This window comes from Mobula hypostoma, chromosome 27 (assembly GCF_963921235.1).
Source record: "Mobula hypostoma chromosome 27, sMobHyp1.1, whole genome shotgun sequence".
NCBI classification, from domain to species: domain Eukaryota; kingdom Metazoa; phylum Chordata; class Chondrichthyes; order Myliobatiformes; family Myliobatidae; genus Mobula; species Mobula hypostoma.
This window is the reverse complement of record NC_086123.1, coordinates 12,142,419-12,157,750: the sequence shown is the minus strand read 5'-3', so window position 1 is coordinate 12,157,750 and position 15,332 is coordinate 12,142,419.

Sequence of the window (15,332 nt, the reverse complement as noted above, 5' to 3'; positions counted from 1 at the left end):
GGATGGGCATCCCCCACCTCTGCCTCTCTGACCTTCATCACAGGAGCCTCTCCAGGGCTGTGTCCTGAGACCCTTCCTCTACTCCCAATATACCCGACTGTGTTGCCATGCACAGCACGAATCTGCTGATCAAATTGGCAGATGACACAACATTGTTAGGCCTTATTTCAACAATGCTGAGACAGCCTACAGAGGAGAAGTCAACGCTCTGACTCAGTGGTGCCAAGAAAACAATCTCTCTCTGGATGTTGAAAAAAACGAAGGAGTTGATTGTGGATTACAGGAGGAACAGAGACATCAATGGGACTTGAGAGGGTGTACATCAATTGAGAGGGTGAGCAGTTTCAAGTTCCTTGGTGTACACATCACCGAGGATCTTACCTGGGCTGTACATATCAGCTGTGTGGTGAAAAGTGCACAACAGCACCTCTTTCACCTCAGACAGCTGAAGAAGATTGGCATGAGTCCTCAAATCCTCATGACTTCCTACAGGGGAACATTCTGACTTGTTGTGTCACTGCCTGGTATGGGAACTGTACTCCCCTCAATCGCAGGGCACTGCAGAGAGTGGTGCCGACAGCCCAGTGCATCTGTGGATGTGAACTGTCCTCTATTCAGGACATTTACAACAGCAGGTGCATAAGAAGGACCCGGAGGATCATCAGGGACTCCAGCCACACCCTACCACAACTGTTTCAGCTGCTTCCATCTGGCAAACGATACCACAGCATTAAGGCCAGGACCAATAGGCTACAGAATGACTTCTTTCACCAGGCCATCAGATTTATTATTACACATTGATCTGATTGCATACCTGACTGTACATTGTATGTGACTGTACATACATGTATACAAAACAATTATTTATACAATCTTAGTGTTTGGCCAATATCCTCCCACATTTCCCTTCCTTATTAGCAACAGAGATACAACATAAAGGTTTTTACTCTCTCATGTTGTGAGATATATGTAAGAAATTAAATTCTAATTATAATACAACAGTGGTGTGCAGAAGAGCACCTCTGAATACACAATACATTGAACCTTGAAGTGGATGGCCTACAACAGCAGAAGACTACACTGAGTTCCAGTCCTCTATTTTTAAAGTGGCCACAGATATATTGTCCATCCATAAGTACCTGTACACCAAGAAGTCAGCTAATACTCAAACACACTGTTGGCCCAGAGTCTTTTATAAAGCAGATCAGTTAAGAATAACAGATTTCCTTCGTTGTAGGGCTTCAGTGAACAGATGAACTTTTACAAAAATTATGCAGCTTATTAGTTTCAATTATGAAGTCAAAACTTTTTATTAAATCATTAAAAAATGATGAGAAGTTCAATTGAATGTGTGGGGTCTGTGGACACTAAATATTTCCAGCTTGTGTGCGATGTGGAAGGCAAGTGGATTGGAATCTGAACCAGAAGTAGTTCAAAGTTCAAAGTAAATTTCTTATCAGAGTACATACATAAATGTCACCAGATACTACCCTGAGATCCATTTTCTTGTGGGCATTCACAGTAGATACAAAGAAAAACAATAGAACCAACGAAAGACCACACACAATAAGAGGAACCAAAAAACAATGTGCAAAAGAGGATAAACTGCAAATGCAAAAGAAAAAAAAAGTGAAATAATAGTAATAAATAAATCAGAATAAATATTGAGAACATGAGGTGAAGGGTCCTTGAAAGTGAGTCCATAGGTTGTAAGAACAGTTCAGTGATGGGGTGAGTGAAGGTGACAGATGTTATCCCCTCTGGTCAGTAGCCTGATGGTTGAGAGGTAATAACTGATTCTGTAACTACTTCCCAATGACAACAGTAGGTAGATAAGGAAAAAGCCCAATATAGATGTCTCATTTATCCAAAATCACACTGGCTGATTTCCTATATCATGGGTGACGAGAGTAATGCAAAAGCGTGAATATATTTTGGAATGTAAACTAAATTACTAAGAGAAAGGTGTGAAAATATGCATAATTACCAATACATACTTTCAAATGTAGTAAAATTACTAAGGATGTTTTAAAATGCAATATAATGATTAACCATAATTTATACTGCTACAGCAACTTGCATTTTACCATAATAAAATTTGTACTTAGTGGTGAAAATTCCATGGGCAGAAAGTTCTGGGAAACTTTTTCAATAGCTGGAGAAGAGGATAAAATGAATATCCTTTTTATACAAAATGTACTTTTGTTCCATAAAAATAATGCACACAAAATATCCCGGGAATTTCTATGAGTATCTTCCATGTTTGAGTTACAGGTATTTTGTAAAGATAGTTTATGTCTATTTGTTTTTGGGAAACTTCCAGTTGGAACCAAACCTTGCAGAGAATGTGATTGGTATTTCTGTGTAATTTTGTAGGAGAATTATCTGTTATTCCTCAAAACTGTGTTTTTTTTTATTTGGGTGGAAGATTAATATTTTTAAAAATCTTGCACCTAAACTCAAACCATTTTGAATGTGTTATTTCTACTTTTAGCAATGTGGGGCAAGGGACTGTAAACCAAAGAGCTCCCTCCAACAAGTTGTGTATTACTTTTTTTCACTGCTCTTGTGTGCATCAGTTTTTATCTCTTCCTACATTCACAATGGACAGCCAGGTTTTCTGAGCCTTGAAAACTCAACAGCTAGGGTTTCCTCCTCCCATCAAGGCATATGGTGTCGGCATACCCAGCCCCGGCAGACTTCACTTATGGCAGCATTATTTGGCGGCATGGTGTGACATCTAGTCCAGACTCAGTAAAGCTAGAAACATCTTCAGATTAATGAGCAACCAAAGCCAGTATCCACACCAAGGGGAAGCTGTACCAGAGCTTCGTTCTGTCCGCACTCTAGTATAGGTCGCACGGCAGAGGGTGATTTTGCCAAGCTGTTGTCATTCCACACCGGAAGATCCTCCGTACTTTCTGACCAAGAGAGATCTCCAACCTTGCCCTACTCCTTCAGTGTCACCAAGAGGACATGGCCACAATCATCATGAGGAAATGTTGGGGATGGATTTGGCACATGACGAGAAGAGAGGCCAACGCCATCATCAAGATAGCAGTTCATTAGACCCCTGAAGGGCGGAGGAAATGCAGGAGATCAAAGTCAACTTGGTGCTGTACCGTAGGGCAGAAATGTGGACCCTGAACCACACCTGGGCACAATAAAGAAGCTGGCTAAAGGTGGACAGAGATGGAGGAGTGCCATTACTGCCCTAAACGCTAGTGGTATAACAGTTGTAAGTAAGTAAGTATTGATTAAGGACAGCTGTTTGGAGAGCGGTTGTAGCATAACAAATTGCCAAGAACTCACAGGCTGAGTCTAGATATAGCTCCAATGATATATTTAAGTTTGCTGATGACATCACTCTTGTCCGAATTAAAGGTGGTGATAAGTCAGCATGTAGGAGGGAGATTGAAAATCTAGTTGAGTGGTGTCACAGCAACTATATCTCACTCAACATCAGCAAAACCAAGTAAGGAAGAAATGAGGGGTCTATGAGCCAGTGCTTATTAAGTGATTGGAGGTGGAGAGGGCAGTAACTTTAAATTCCCAGGTGTTATCATATCAGAGGACCTGTCTTGGGACCGGCACATCTGACCTATTTCAAAGGAGGCATAGCAGTGCCTCTACTTCCTTCAAAGTTTGCACGGATTTGTCATGCCATCTAAAACCTTGACAAACTTCCATAGATGCACAGCGGAGAGTATCCTGGTTGCATCACAGCCTAGTGCCCCAGGACGGAAAAGCCTATGAAAAGTAATGGATACAGACCAGTTTATCGCAGGGAAAACCCTCCCCTCCGATGAGCTCATCTACAAAAGTGAGCTGTCACAAGAAAGCAGCATCCATGATGAGGGACCCCCACCATCCAGCCCATGCTCTCTTCTCGCAGTTACCATTGGGAAGGAGGTACAGGAGCCTAATGGTCATACTGCAAATTTCAGAAACAGTTACTACCCTTCAACCATCAGGCCCCCCGAACAAGCACTCGAAGCAACACTGAACACGACCTATGGACTCACTTTCAAGGTCCCTACAACTCATGTTCTCAGCATTCATTCATTTATTTATTTGTTAGTTTGTTTGTATATTTGTTTGTTTGTTTATTAACTTATTTGTTTGCACAGTGTTTTTGTACATTGGCTGCTCGTCAGTCCCTTTTGTGTGTCGTTTTTTTTATTGAAACTGTTGTATTTCTTTGTTCTACTGTGAATACCTACAAGAAAATTAATCTCAGTGTAGTATATTGTGATATATACGTACATACTTTAAAAATAAGTGTACTCTGAACATTGAATAGATTGCGACAAGAAGTATTTTGTTTTATGAGACTGTAGTGCAACAAGCCTAGGTTTTTTTCTCACTCAGCATTTGATATCAATACTGAATATTAACATCTCCAATGTGGCTCGCAGGAAACGTAACTTGATTGATGAGTTTAAGGATCATCCTATGCTCCAATATCTGACCCAGGGGAAAAAAAGACCTTGCCCTTAGTGTGCTTCCACGGAGCTTTACAGCCAATGAAGTACTAATCACGTTGTCACTGTTATAATTTACATGCTTATCTCTGAATTGATTTCACAACCTATGGACTCACTTTCAAGGACTTTACAACTCAGCTTCGCAGTATTTGTTAATTATTCATTTATTTTTTATTTGTTCAATTTATCTTTTTTGCATATTGATTGTTTGTCAGTCTTTTTGTTCGGGTTTTTTTCCATTGAGTGTATTGTTTATTTTTGTTTTACTGTGAATACCTGCTGGAAGATGAATATAAGTATAGTATATGGTGACATATATGTACTTTGGCAATTACTTTACCATGAACTTTGAACTCCCACAAATGACAATGTGGTTTACCCTTCACAATGTTGACTGACGATGCTTCTCTAGATAGATAGCAAGTAGGGGCAAGACTGATGTTTGACTGAATGCATGAAAGCAACAAAAGCTATTGGTAGAATCAAAGGGAAATGAAGGCAAGGGTCAGTTATCAGGGGAGAGTGAGCAATTAAGGGCTTGCCTCTTGGGTCAGTAACCGCAGAGGTGGAGTCCAATTAAAGGGTCGTAGTCTTACGTGAGGAGGGGCATTGTCCTCCCCTACAGTCTGATCACCTGTGTTAAATCTTCCAAAGGCCTGTGTTTAGGGTAACATCAGAGATTAAACTAAGCACACTTGTAGCAAGATAGGCACCGGATGTTGATATGCTCACAACCATTTTAAACAGTGGGTAATTTGCTCATTTAATTATAATGAGAGTATAATGAGACACTGTACGTGCCTCATGGGAGAAGCCCTTCCCTCCGCAATCCCAGACCCTCCTGTTTCCCTCTTCAAAGCTTAGATGTTAACAAGGCTTGCACAGATATACAGAGGGGAATTTGATGACAGGGTGGGAAGGGAAATGATGACTGAGAAAAGGGTGCTTTATAGTTGGTGCGGACTTGGTGGGCAGTGTGCCTTATTTTTGTGTTGTCTCACTCTTTTTGTCTCTCTGTAAGCTGTTTTCCTTCATCTACTGTACGTTCTGATCCTGCTGCAGGTGAGAACTGATTGAGAAGAGTTCTTTAAAAATAAATGTAACAACTAGTGGTTGTTCATTGCCAAAAGCCACCCTTGTGACGGCACTTCCACACTGCACGTGGGCTCCAATGCATTTTGTACATTTTGACCCTTGGTCAATGCCAGAAGTCATGTCTGTGCCCAAACAATGGATTTTTCTTAAAATACACTGTCACATAACATTTCTGCCACATGTGGTATAACCTGAATGTTTAAAGGCTAAGATGCACTTCAGAATTGTAACCATGTGTTTCAGGAATGGCATGTCATTTAAAGATTCATGATGTGAATGGCATTTTTATCCACAGTGGCGGTGACACTATTATTTAGTTACAAAAAGCTTACTTGATGACAAAAGTAATTTATTATTCATCCCACTGGAGACTGAGCATCTTTCCCTAATCCTTTTTTTTCAAACAGCTGTTTCATTATTTATCTATTGACCATATTTTAAAGTTTCTTTCTTCCATCTCTGTGTAATTCTTCCACACACAACTTGCTTCTCAAGTGAGAGGACTTATATTCCTAAATTGCTGTTCAAGCTGCCTTTCAGCTATCTACACCAATGCAATCAACTTACTCACAAACTTCTCGTCCTTTCTGATTTCCCCTTTCCTTCTATTTGCCAATCATGGTCAGTGAGGACTGTGACAGGCGGTTGTCCTTGTATATACGTAACTTAATACAGCTATCAGATTTTTTAGAAATATTTCAATTCAGTTCTATCAAACTAATGATTGTTAGCCTGATATTATATTCCGCCTGGGTAGCGTCCATCCTAATGGCATGAGTATTGATTTCTCCTTCCAGCATAAAAAATTCCCTCCCTCCCCTTTTCTTCAATTTCCCACTCTAGCCTTTTACCTCTCCTCACCTGCCTATCATCTGCCCCTGAGTCCCCTTTTCCTTCCTTTTCTCCTATGTCCACTCTCCTCTTCTGTCAGATTCCTTCTTCTCCAGCTCTTTACCTTTCCCGCTCACCTGGCTCCACCTATCACCATCTAGGTATCCTTCTTTCTCTCCCTCCCCGCTACTTTTCTATTCTGGCATCTTCCCCCTTCCTTTCCGTTCCTGAAGAAGGATCTTGGCCTGAAACTTCGACTGTTTACACATTACCATAGATGCTGCCTGTCCGTCTAGTACTCTGTGTGCGTTGCTAACGGATGTAATACATACACGGAACAGTTTTTCATAGGTTGTCATTATATTTGAGACAGGTGAAGAAATCAAAAGAACAGTGCCATTTTTTCACCACATTAACAACTTGGGCATATGATAAATTAGTTATGTCAGTTTTTTGGGCTGGGGTGTTGAAAACTAAATGAATCGTTATAAATGTCACCCAATTAAGGAAATGACATGGAAAATACACCAATTAGATGCTTGCAGACCTATACTTGGAAATGCACAACTTTGTAAAAATACTAAAAATACCCAATTTCAGACCACTGAAGTCAACAGGTTGATCAAAGATTCAATTTATAAATATATTCATTGTATATGTATATTTCTTGCAAATGGGACAAATTTATAAATAAGCAATGAGTAAGATAAACATTTCATAGTGTTTTAAAGGTAATTATTAGTAGATCTGCCATTGTGTTGCCAATAATTAATTTGGGACATTGAATGTAGTGTTATGTTATGGGCACTGTTGGCACCACCTTGTGCATCACTAAGGTGTTGGCTATTGTTATCTAAAGATCTTGCAGGGAAGCCACCAGAAATAGCAACATTCTGATTTGGACTTTGGGAGTATGATTGGACAGGTTATATTTTGAAATGCGCTTTGTAGGTAGTGCTCTGTTGATCTAAAATGATTGGGAGGCACGGCTCCTTCAGAATACTTGGAAAAATTGATTGTGGTGCTACATTTCCTTTCTTGTTTCTCATTTTTCTTCTTCATTTGCAGGTGTGTAAAACCCATGAAATCAAAGAATTTTGTCTACCAAAATTTCCTTTCACCATACTGGTGGCCGTATTACAGGATCTTTATGGAAGTGTTGAGTCATCTTAACTATCAATCACTTTCAGTTGATTAGAAGAGAATCACTTTGGTCAAAGAAATCTGCTTCTCTTTTTACCCTGCTAAACTTTCTATGGTTTCCTCTCTATTTCTCTTGGCTAATTGTTACTGGACTAAGAATTGTTCCATGCCAGACAAGGTGCATCAGTTTATTGCCTGGCCTGAGGAAATGTAAATTGGGCAAAAGGGTCAGGGATGTCAAGCACAATAGAGCAAGCCGTGCACACTGTGTTGGAGTGAGTGGAGGGATTTTGGCATATCAAGGGTTACAGGGTCTCGGAGTAAAATGATGGGTCCTAGACCTGAAATGTTAAGTGTTTCTTCTCCTTTAAATACCACCTGGCTTGCTGACTGCTTCAAGCATTTTCCATTTTTACTCTCGTTGAGAGATGTCAGGAGGAAGGACCGGTCTGTCATTTGGAGTGGAATTAGGACATCAAAGTCTAGATCAGGACCCCTGGGTGTCACAGCTGGCCATTGGGTGAGGGGCGTATGCTCTGATCTTATTGCTGAGGGAGGAGGTAGGGTGGATAAGTAGGATCCAAATGAGGTGAGGGCATGTTAGTTGGTGCAGCCAGAGTTAAGGAGACACGTCCCCCTTAAATTTCATTGATCTATTTCTGCATTTTGTGGCATCTAAATATGCAATGCATATCATTTGATACCACTTGTTGAGTCGGTAGCTTTCCATGTGTAAGAATATTGTGCACAGAAGCAGCTTAGTGCAGTAACTAGAATTTATTTCCTGATAGCGCAGAAGTATTGTGCTACATGACTAGAATGTCTGAGATACCTTGTCTCGTTTAGTTCAACCCACCCTGCCTTTGCTTCTGCCCATTCCCACAAAGCAGCTGACTTGCTAGTTGCAAGTAATTCTGCGTATTTGTATTCTGTTCCCAAGTTTCAGAAAGTGCTGTCATCACCCCTGCTCAAAACATGCAATTCTTTTGCCTTTTTAAAAGAAATGAACAACTATCCCAGATCTGTCTTCCCTTACTCGAAGAATTCCAGAACATGATGTATCCCAAATCTGTGCCTCCTGCACCTCAGCAACTTGATTCAATCCTTTAATTGGCTTTGCGTGAATTTCTACCTGAATACGTGCATTGTGTGCATAGGTGTGGTGTTACGTATATATTACAGATACACACATACATAGACCCATTAACACAAACGTATCTGTGCCAATTACTTTGAAATTTCAATAAAGATCCCGATTGTGATGTTTCTTGTCACTGTCATTAATTAGAGTTACTTGTCAGTGCACCCACCACCTGCACACTAACCAATTATCAGACTATGAGATGCATTAAAAGCTCAGATAACCATTCTGGAGTGGCACAGTGTTATAAACAATCTCACTAAGCCTGTGATTAGAGCAATGGGAAAATACCTCAGCATCCAGAGAGCCAAAGTGTGTCCAGAAAGGTCCAAGGTTGAAGGGTTTGACTGTGTAAGATATCATCAATTATTGTTTAACACATCCTCTTTGTTACAACTCCTGACTGTTCAAATATCTTTATTAATCCACAATAAATCATAATTTAAAATGCATTGTTAATCCTATTTTCAGACAGACTGGAGATTTCATAAGTCCAGATTTATGTAGTTAAATTATGCCATCTGTTAAGAATTTTAAAGCTATTTCATTTTGAATCTCAGAGGTTTAAAAAGTTGAATGTTTCCATACTGGAAAAAGAATCAAATACCAGTGGGGTAATATTTGCTTACAAAGAAGAAACAAAACAAATAAAAACATCTTCCAACTGTTACCAAACAAGAAACAACCAAAATAGAACTAGCACAATGCACAACATGGTTTAACAGTATATCTTGAGAGGATGATGTTCCCACAAATTTTGAAAACATTTGAAGGGGATGTTTTACTGAAGAGGACACCAAGCAGAATAACAATCTAATCTCAATACCTTAATATAGTCTCATCACGTGACAAGCCCGTATTGGCTGTCAGCATCTGTAGTGATTGCAGATGTATCTGTACAATTGCTTTCAACTGTCCTCTTTTGTGACTCTATTCACAAACCTCCTTGAAAAAAAGTTCTCATAGCTTTTAGTAAGAAAGCTTGAATATTTTGCACGTAATATTGTTGATGAAGGAAGTAGTGATCTAACAATGCCACAATTAATAATTTGACATTTATTAATTGGTCGAAATTAGTTGCATTTTGTGTTGTCTTGAAGTTATAATCAACATGTGTTAAATTAAACAGGCTGATTTCTCACACTTACTCCAAGTGACTCTGAGCAAAACTGATGATAAATCGAAAGTTTGCATGTAAATAAAAATCAAATTTTGAAGAGGAATTTCCAGCCAAATCTTTGGCTGTTCATTCCTCCTGAGAGTCATTAAGCATTTCTTGAGTCATTTATTCCACAGTGACTGGTAATTATGAGGCTATACTAAAACCTCATATCATGTGTGCTATTTTAATCAATTTACAACTTTGTATCATTTTCTTCTTCCACTACAAATACCAATATAACATTTGTTAATCTGAAGTTAACTCTTTCTACTTCCAAAATTCAAAAGCTTACATTTTCCTGTATTATCACTTGGCCAGACAACCTTAAGTTGGATGTATATTGCACTGGTACGGTGCCCAAAGTCTCCAATTAATAAACTTATCAATGTTGGAAATAGAAAAGAAATGCCAAGATTCCTCTTCAGACAGAATTCTTTTCCTGCCAAGCTTTTGACCTTTTGTCTTGTATTTATTTGTTGTATAAATATTTATATGGCTGGGTTTGAAGACCAAGTCCTGATATATTTTTTCAATATCAGGGGCATTAGTAGATAATTCAAACTACTGGATGAAAAGAAAACAATGATGATATTTAAACTCCAGGTTGAGTTGTGCCATGTGATTCAAATTATTAAAACTCAGGGTCAGGCTATGTTTTATAATTGATTCATTGAGTCCAACATTGCCAAATGATTGCATCACATCTGTAAGAATTAAGAAAAGAACATACAGTATAAAAAGAATGCTTTTGGCCCACCATTGTCTGTGCTGACCATGAAAACAATCCAAACTAATCCCATCTGCCTGCACTTATCCATACCCTTCTATTCCCTGCCAATTCATATGTCTTTCTAAATGGCTCCATGCATGTGTCTGCCTAAATTCCTCTTTAGTACTGTAATTGTATCTGCTTCTACCACCTTCCCTGACAGTGCACCTACCACTTCGGGTGCATAACAAAAAATGCCTTGTAAATATCTTTTAAAGTTTTCCCCTCTCACCTTACACCTTTGTCCTCTAGTATTTGGCATTTTCACTAACAGAAACAGACTCTGACTATCTAACCCATGTCTGCCTCTCCTAACTTATGGCAGGTCGCCATTTAACCTCTGTTTGCTCCAAACAAAAGAAACCATGTCTGTGCAACCTCTTTTTCTAGCTATACACTCCAATTAAATCAATATCCTGGTGAATGTCCTCTGCATTCTCTCCAAAGTCTCCAGATCCTTCCTACAGGGTTGAAGACAACTGCAGACAATACTCCAAATGTGTACTTGACTTCTCTACTTTTATACTTAATGCCCAGATCATTGCAGTGTGTTGAGAGCCTGTTTTGCAGATACAGCAGCCAGAGCAGCAGAGGGAAGGAGCCAGAAGCTTATTTTTTTTTAAGTTGTTTCAGATTTGCTAAGTATGTGACAACTCAGCCAATAAAAGGAAGGTAGAGTAGGCAGGAATGGCTGTGTGAGAGTGGGCCGCTAAGAACGGGGTACTGAGGATCTGAGCATTCATTGAGGAGGCGCATGTGAGTGCCGGGTAAGACCGGGTAAGCTTTTTATTTTTCCGATGTTCCGAGACCTTTGACCTACTGTAGAGAAGATGACAGTCAGAGCAGTGGGAATGCACAAAGTAGGAAGTCCGGAGATCTCATTGTCTCCCTGATGACTACATCTTTGGGAAGTGCACGCAGCTGCCGCTCTTGACAGACCATGTTCAAAGAACTGGAGGCGCAAGTGGATGCACACTGGATTATCTGGGAGATCACAGATGAGAGCTTCACTGAGATGGTCACATCTCAGATGCCGGCTACAGATAGGTGGATCTCCAGCTGGAGGAGTAATGGGGAGTAAGCAGATAGAATCCTTCAACTATTCCCCTTAGTAACAAGTATGCTTCTTTGGATACTGTTAGGGGATGACCCTTCAGAGGCCAGCACCCATAGGTGGGTTAGTCACACTGTGCCTGGCTCAAGGATAAAGTCAGGCAAAGCAATAGTAATAGTGAACTCAATTGTAAGAAGTGTAGACAGGTGTTTCCATGGTTGCAGTCAAAACTCTGGAATGGTGTTTTGCCTCCAAAGTGCTGGGTTCAAGGATGTCTCATGGTAGGTACTCTGAGAGGGGAGGGTGAGCAGCCAGAGGTTGTGGTCCGTATAGATACCAATGATATAGGCAAGAGCACGGATGAGGTCCTGCAAAGGGATTTAAAGGAGCTAGGTAGAGAATTTAAGTGCAGGGCCTCCAGGATTCTATTATCCGTATTTCCCAACTTCCCATGTGACAGTGGGTGAAAAAATAGATTGCACTCTACAATTCATACATGGTTATGGAGTTGACAGGGGAGGGAAGGTTTCAGATGTATGGATCTTTGGGCTCTCTACTTGGGAAGGTGGGACCTATAAAAACAAGATGTCTTACATCAGAACTGGATGGGAACCAATATTCTTGCTGGCAGGCTTGCTAATGCTACTCGGGAGGGTTCAAACTAGTGTGGCGGGGCTATGGGAACCACAGAGGCAGAGAAATAGGTGACAGGGTTGAGGGTAAGAAAGACAGTATGACAAATAAGACTAAAATATGTGGAGGAGTTGCATTACTGATTTGGGAGAATGTCACAGCTATACTCAGAGAAGATGCACTGGAGGGCTTATCCATAGAGGCAATTTGAGTGGAGCTCAGAAATAAGAAAGGTGCAATTCCACTTAGGGGATTATATGAGAGCTGGAAGAACAAGTATGTAGAGAGATTATGGAAAGGTACAGGAACAACAGGGTTGTTGTAGTGGGGGACTTTAACTTCCCTAGTATTGATTGGAACTTCCTTAATACTAGAGGCTTAGATAGGGTGGGATTTCTTCAGTGCATTTGAGAGGATTCTTGAAAGATATGTGGAGGATCAACTAGGGAAATATACTTGAACCTGATAGACCTGATGGTGGGTGAACATTTCAGAAATAATTATCACGACTTGTAATTTTAAGATAGTTATAAGTACAGATAAAATTGGATCTTGCGGGAAGGTATGGCAGCATCAGACAGGAGCTAAGAGGTATTGAATTGGAGCAGCTGCTGTTGGGTAAGTTCATATCGAACAGGTTATTCAAAGAGCAGCTGATCAGAGTTCAGGATAAACACATTCTGGGAAGGAGTAAGAAAGTATGGGAACTTTGGATGATCTGAGAGGTCCTAAATTTAGTCAAAAATTAAAGGAATGATAAGTAAGGGAACCTTGGATGATCTGAGAGGTCCTAATCTAGTCAGAAATGTTTAGAAAGCTGAACTCAGACTGGGGCCATAAGACCATAAGACAAAGGAGCAGAAGTAGGTCATTCAGCCCATCGAGTCTGCTCCGCCATTTTATCATGAGCTGATCCATTTTCTCCTATTTAGTCCCACTCCCCCGCCTTCTCACCATAACCTTTGATGCCCTGGCTACTCAGATACCTATCAATCTCTGCCTTAAATACACCCAATGACTTGGCCTCCACTGCTGCCCGTGGCAACAAATTCCATAGATTCACCATCCTCTGACTAAAAAAATTTCTTCACATTTCTGTTCTGAATGGGCGCCCTTCAATCCTTAAGTCATGCCCTCTCGTACTAGACCCCCCCATCATGGGAAACAACTTTGCCACATCCACTCTGTCCATGCCTTTTAACATTCGAAATGTTTCTATGAGGTCTCCCCTCATTCTTCTAAACTCCAAGGAATACAGTCCAAGAGCGGGCAAACGTTCCTCATATGTTAACCCTCTCATTCCTGGAATCATTCTAGTGAATCTTCTCTGTACCCTCTCCAACGTCAGCACATCCTTTCTTAAATAAGGAGACCAAAACTGCCCACAGTACTCCAAGTGAGGTCTCACCAGCGCCTTATAGAGCCTCAACATCACATCCCTGCTCCTATACTCTATTCCTTGCGGAATATAAAGATAGCAGGAAAGTACTGAAGCAGGTGATTGGGAAGGGCAAAAGGGGTCATGAAGTTCTCCTTGATGAGCAAGATCAAGGAGAATCCCAAAGCATTATATACTTGCATTAAAAAAATAAGGTAGCTAAGGAGAGGGTAGGTTCACTCAAGGAGGAAATTTGTGCTTGGAATCAGAGCAAGTGGCTGAAGTATATGCATACTTTGTGTCACTAATTACCAGACAGGAGGATTTGATCGATTGTGGGCATGCTAATGTGCTGCAACATGTTGAGATTGAGGAGGTAGTACTAGGCTTCTAACAAGCATTAAGCTGGATATGTCCCCAGGACTTCACAGCGTATCTCACAGAATATTGAAAGAAGTAAGTGAGATGATCTATTAGACTTTGATAAAGCTCTGTGTGTCCTCACTGGTAGCAGATAAGATCCCAGGGGCTGGTGAGTAGGAAATGTTGTTAATTCGTTCAAGAGAGCAACTAGGGATAATCCAGGAAATTACAGGCTAGTGGGCGTCACATCAGTGGTAGAGAATTTATTGAAGAGGATTATGAGGGATAGATTTTGTGCAAATTTGGAAAGGCATGTTCTGCTTAGGGACAACCAGCATGGCTTTGTGCAGAGCGGGTCATGCCTTACAAACTTGATCAAGCTTGTTGAGGAGGTGACAAAGATGCTTGATGAAGGTAAGGCACTACACGTTATCTCCACGAACTTTAGGAAGGCATTTGATAAGGTTCCTCATGGTAGGTTGATTCAGATGTGAAAAATGTATGGGATCCAGTGTTAATTGCAAGTTTGGATTCAAAACTGTGTTGTCTATAGAAGACAGAGTAAGGGTACAAGGCTATTATTCTGCCTGGAGGTCTGTGATCAGTTGTGTTTGGCAAGGATTACTGCTGGCAGCTCTATTCTTTGTGATATATAATAATGATTTGGATGAAAATGTAGATGGGTGAATTAGAAAGTTTGTGGATGATAGTAAGATTGGTGGAGCTGCAGGTAGTTTAATTTTTCCAGATAGTATCTATTATTTCCTTAGAATATCTAAGAAATATTTTCTGGTAAAGATTTTGATTAAAAAACAAATGAGTCCTATAGATGGTGGTTTATCTAAAAACTTACAATATTGTTGTCCACCATCCAGGATGGTTCAGGCTGTGAAATCTGTCAGGAGTACGTTCTGAAGGATTCACACATTATTTTAATTATAAACTCCACAACTTTCATTGGCTTATATAAGAGAGAGAAGAGGAAGTTACCATGCCAGTCTGTGGCCCATGATCACGTTGGACATGAAGATACGCAGTGCAGGATATTTATGTATATATTTTGAAACAAAATTTTCCATCATGGACTAAAGTTGTGTTTGGGTGATGGAAGAGGTTGGAAGAAGAGGGAGCAATAAAAGAAGTTATAAACATGGATGGGGCAAGTGGATCATCCCAGATAGGCCACTGGTGGTGCAGATTCCAAAGGCAAGAATTGGGTTCCTTCAAATACAAAACTACGAAGACGAAGTCATTCCATGTAATCTCTTGTGAAAGA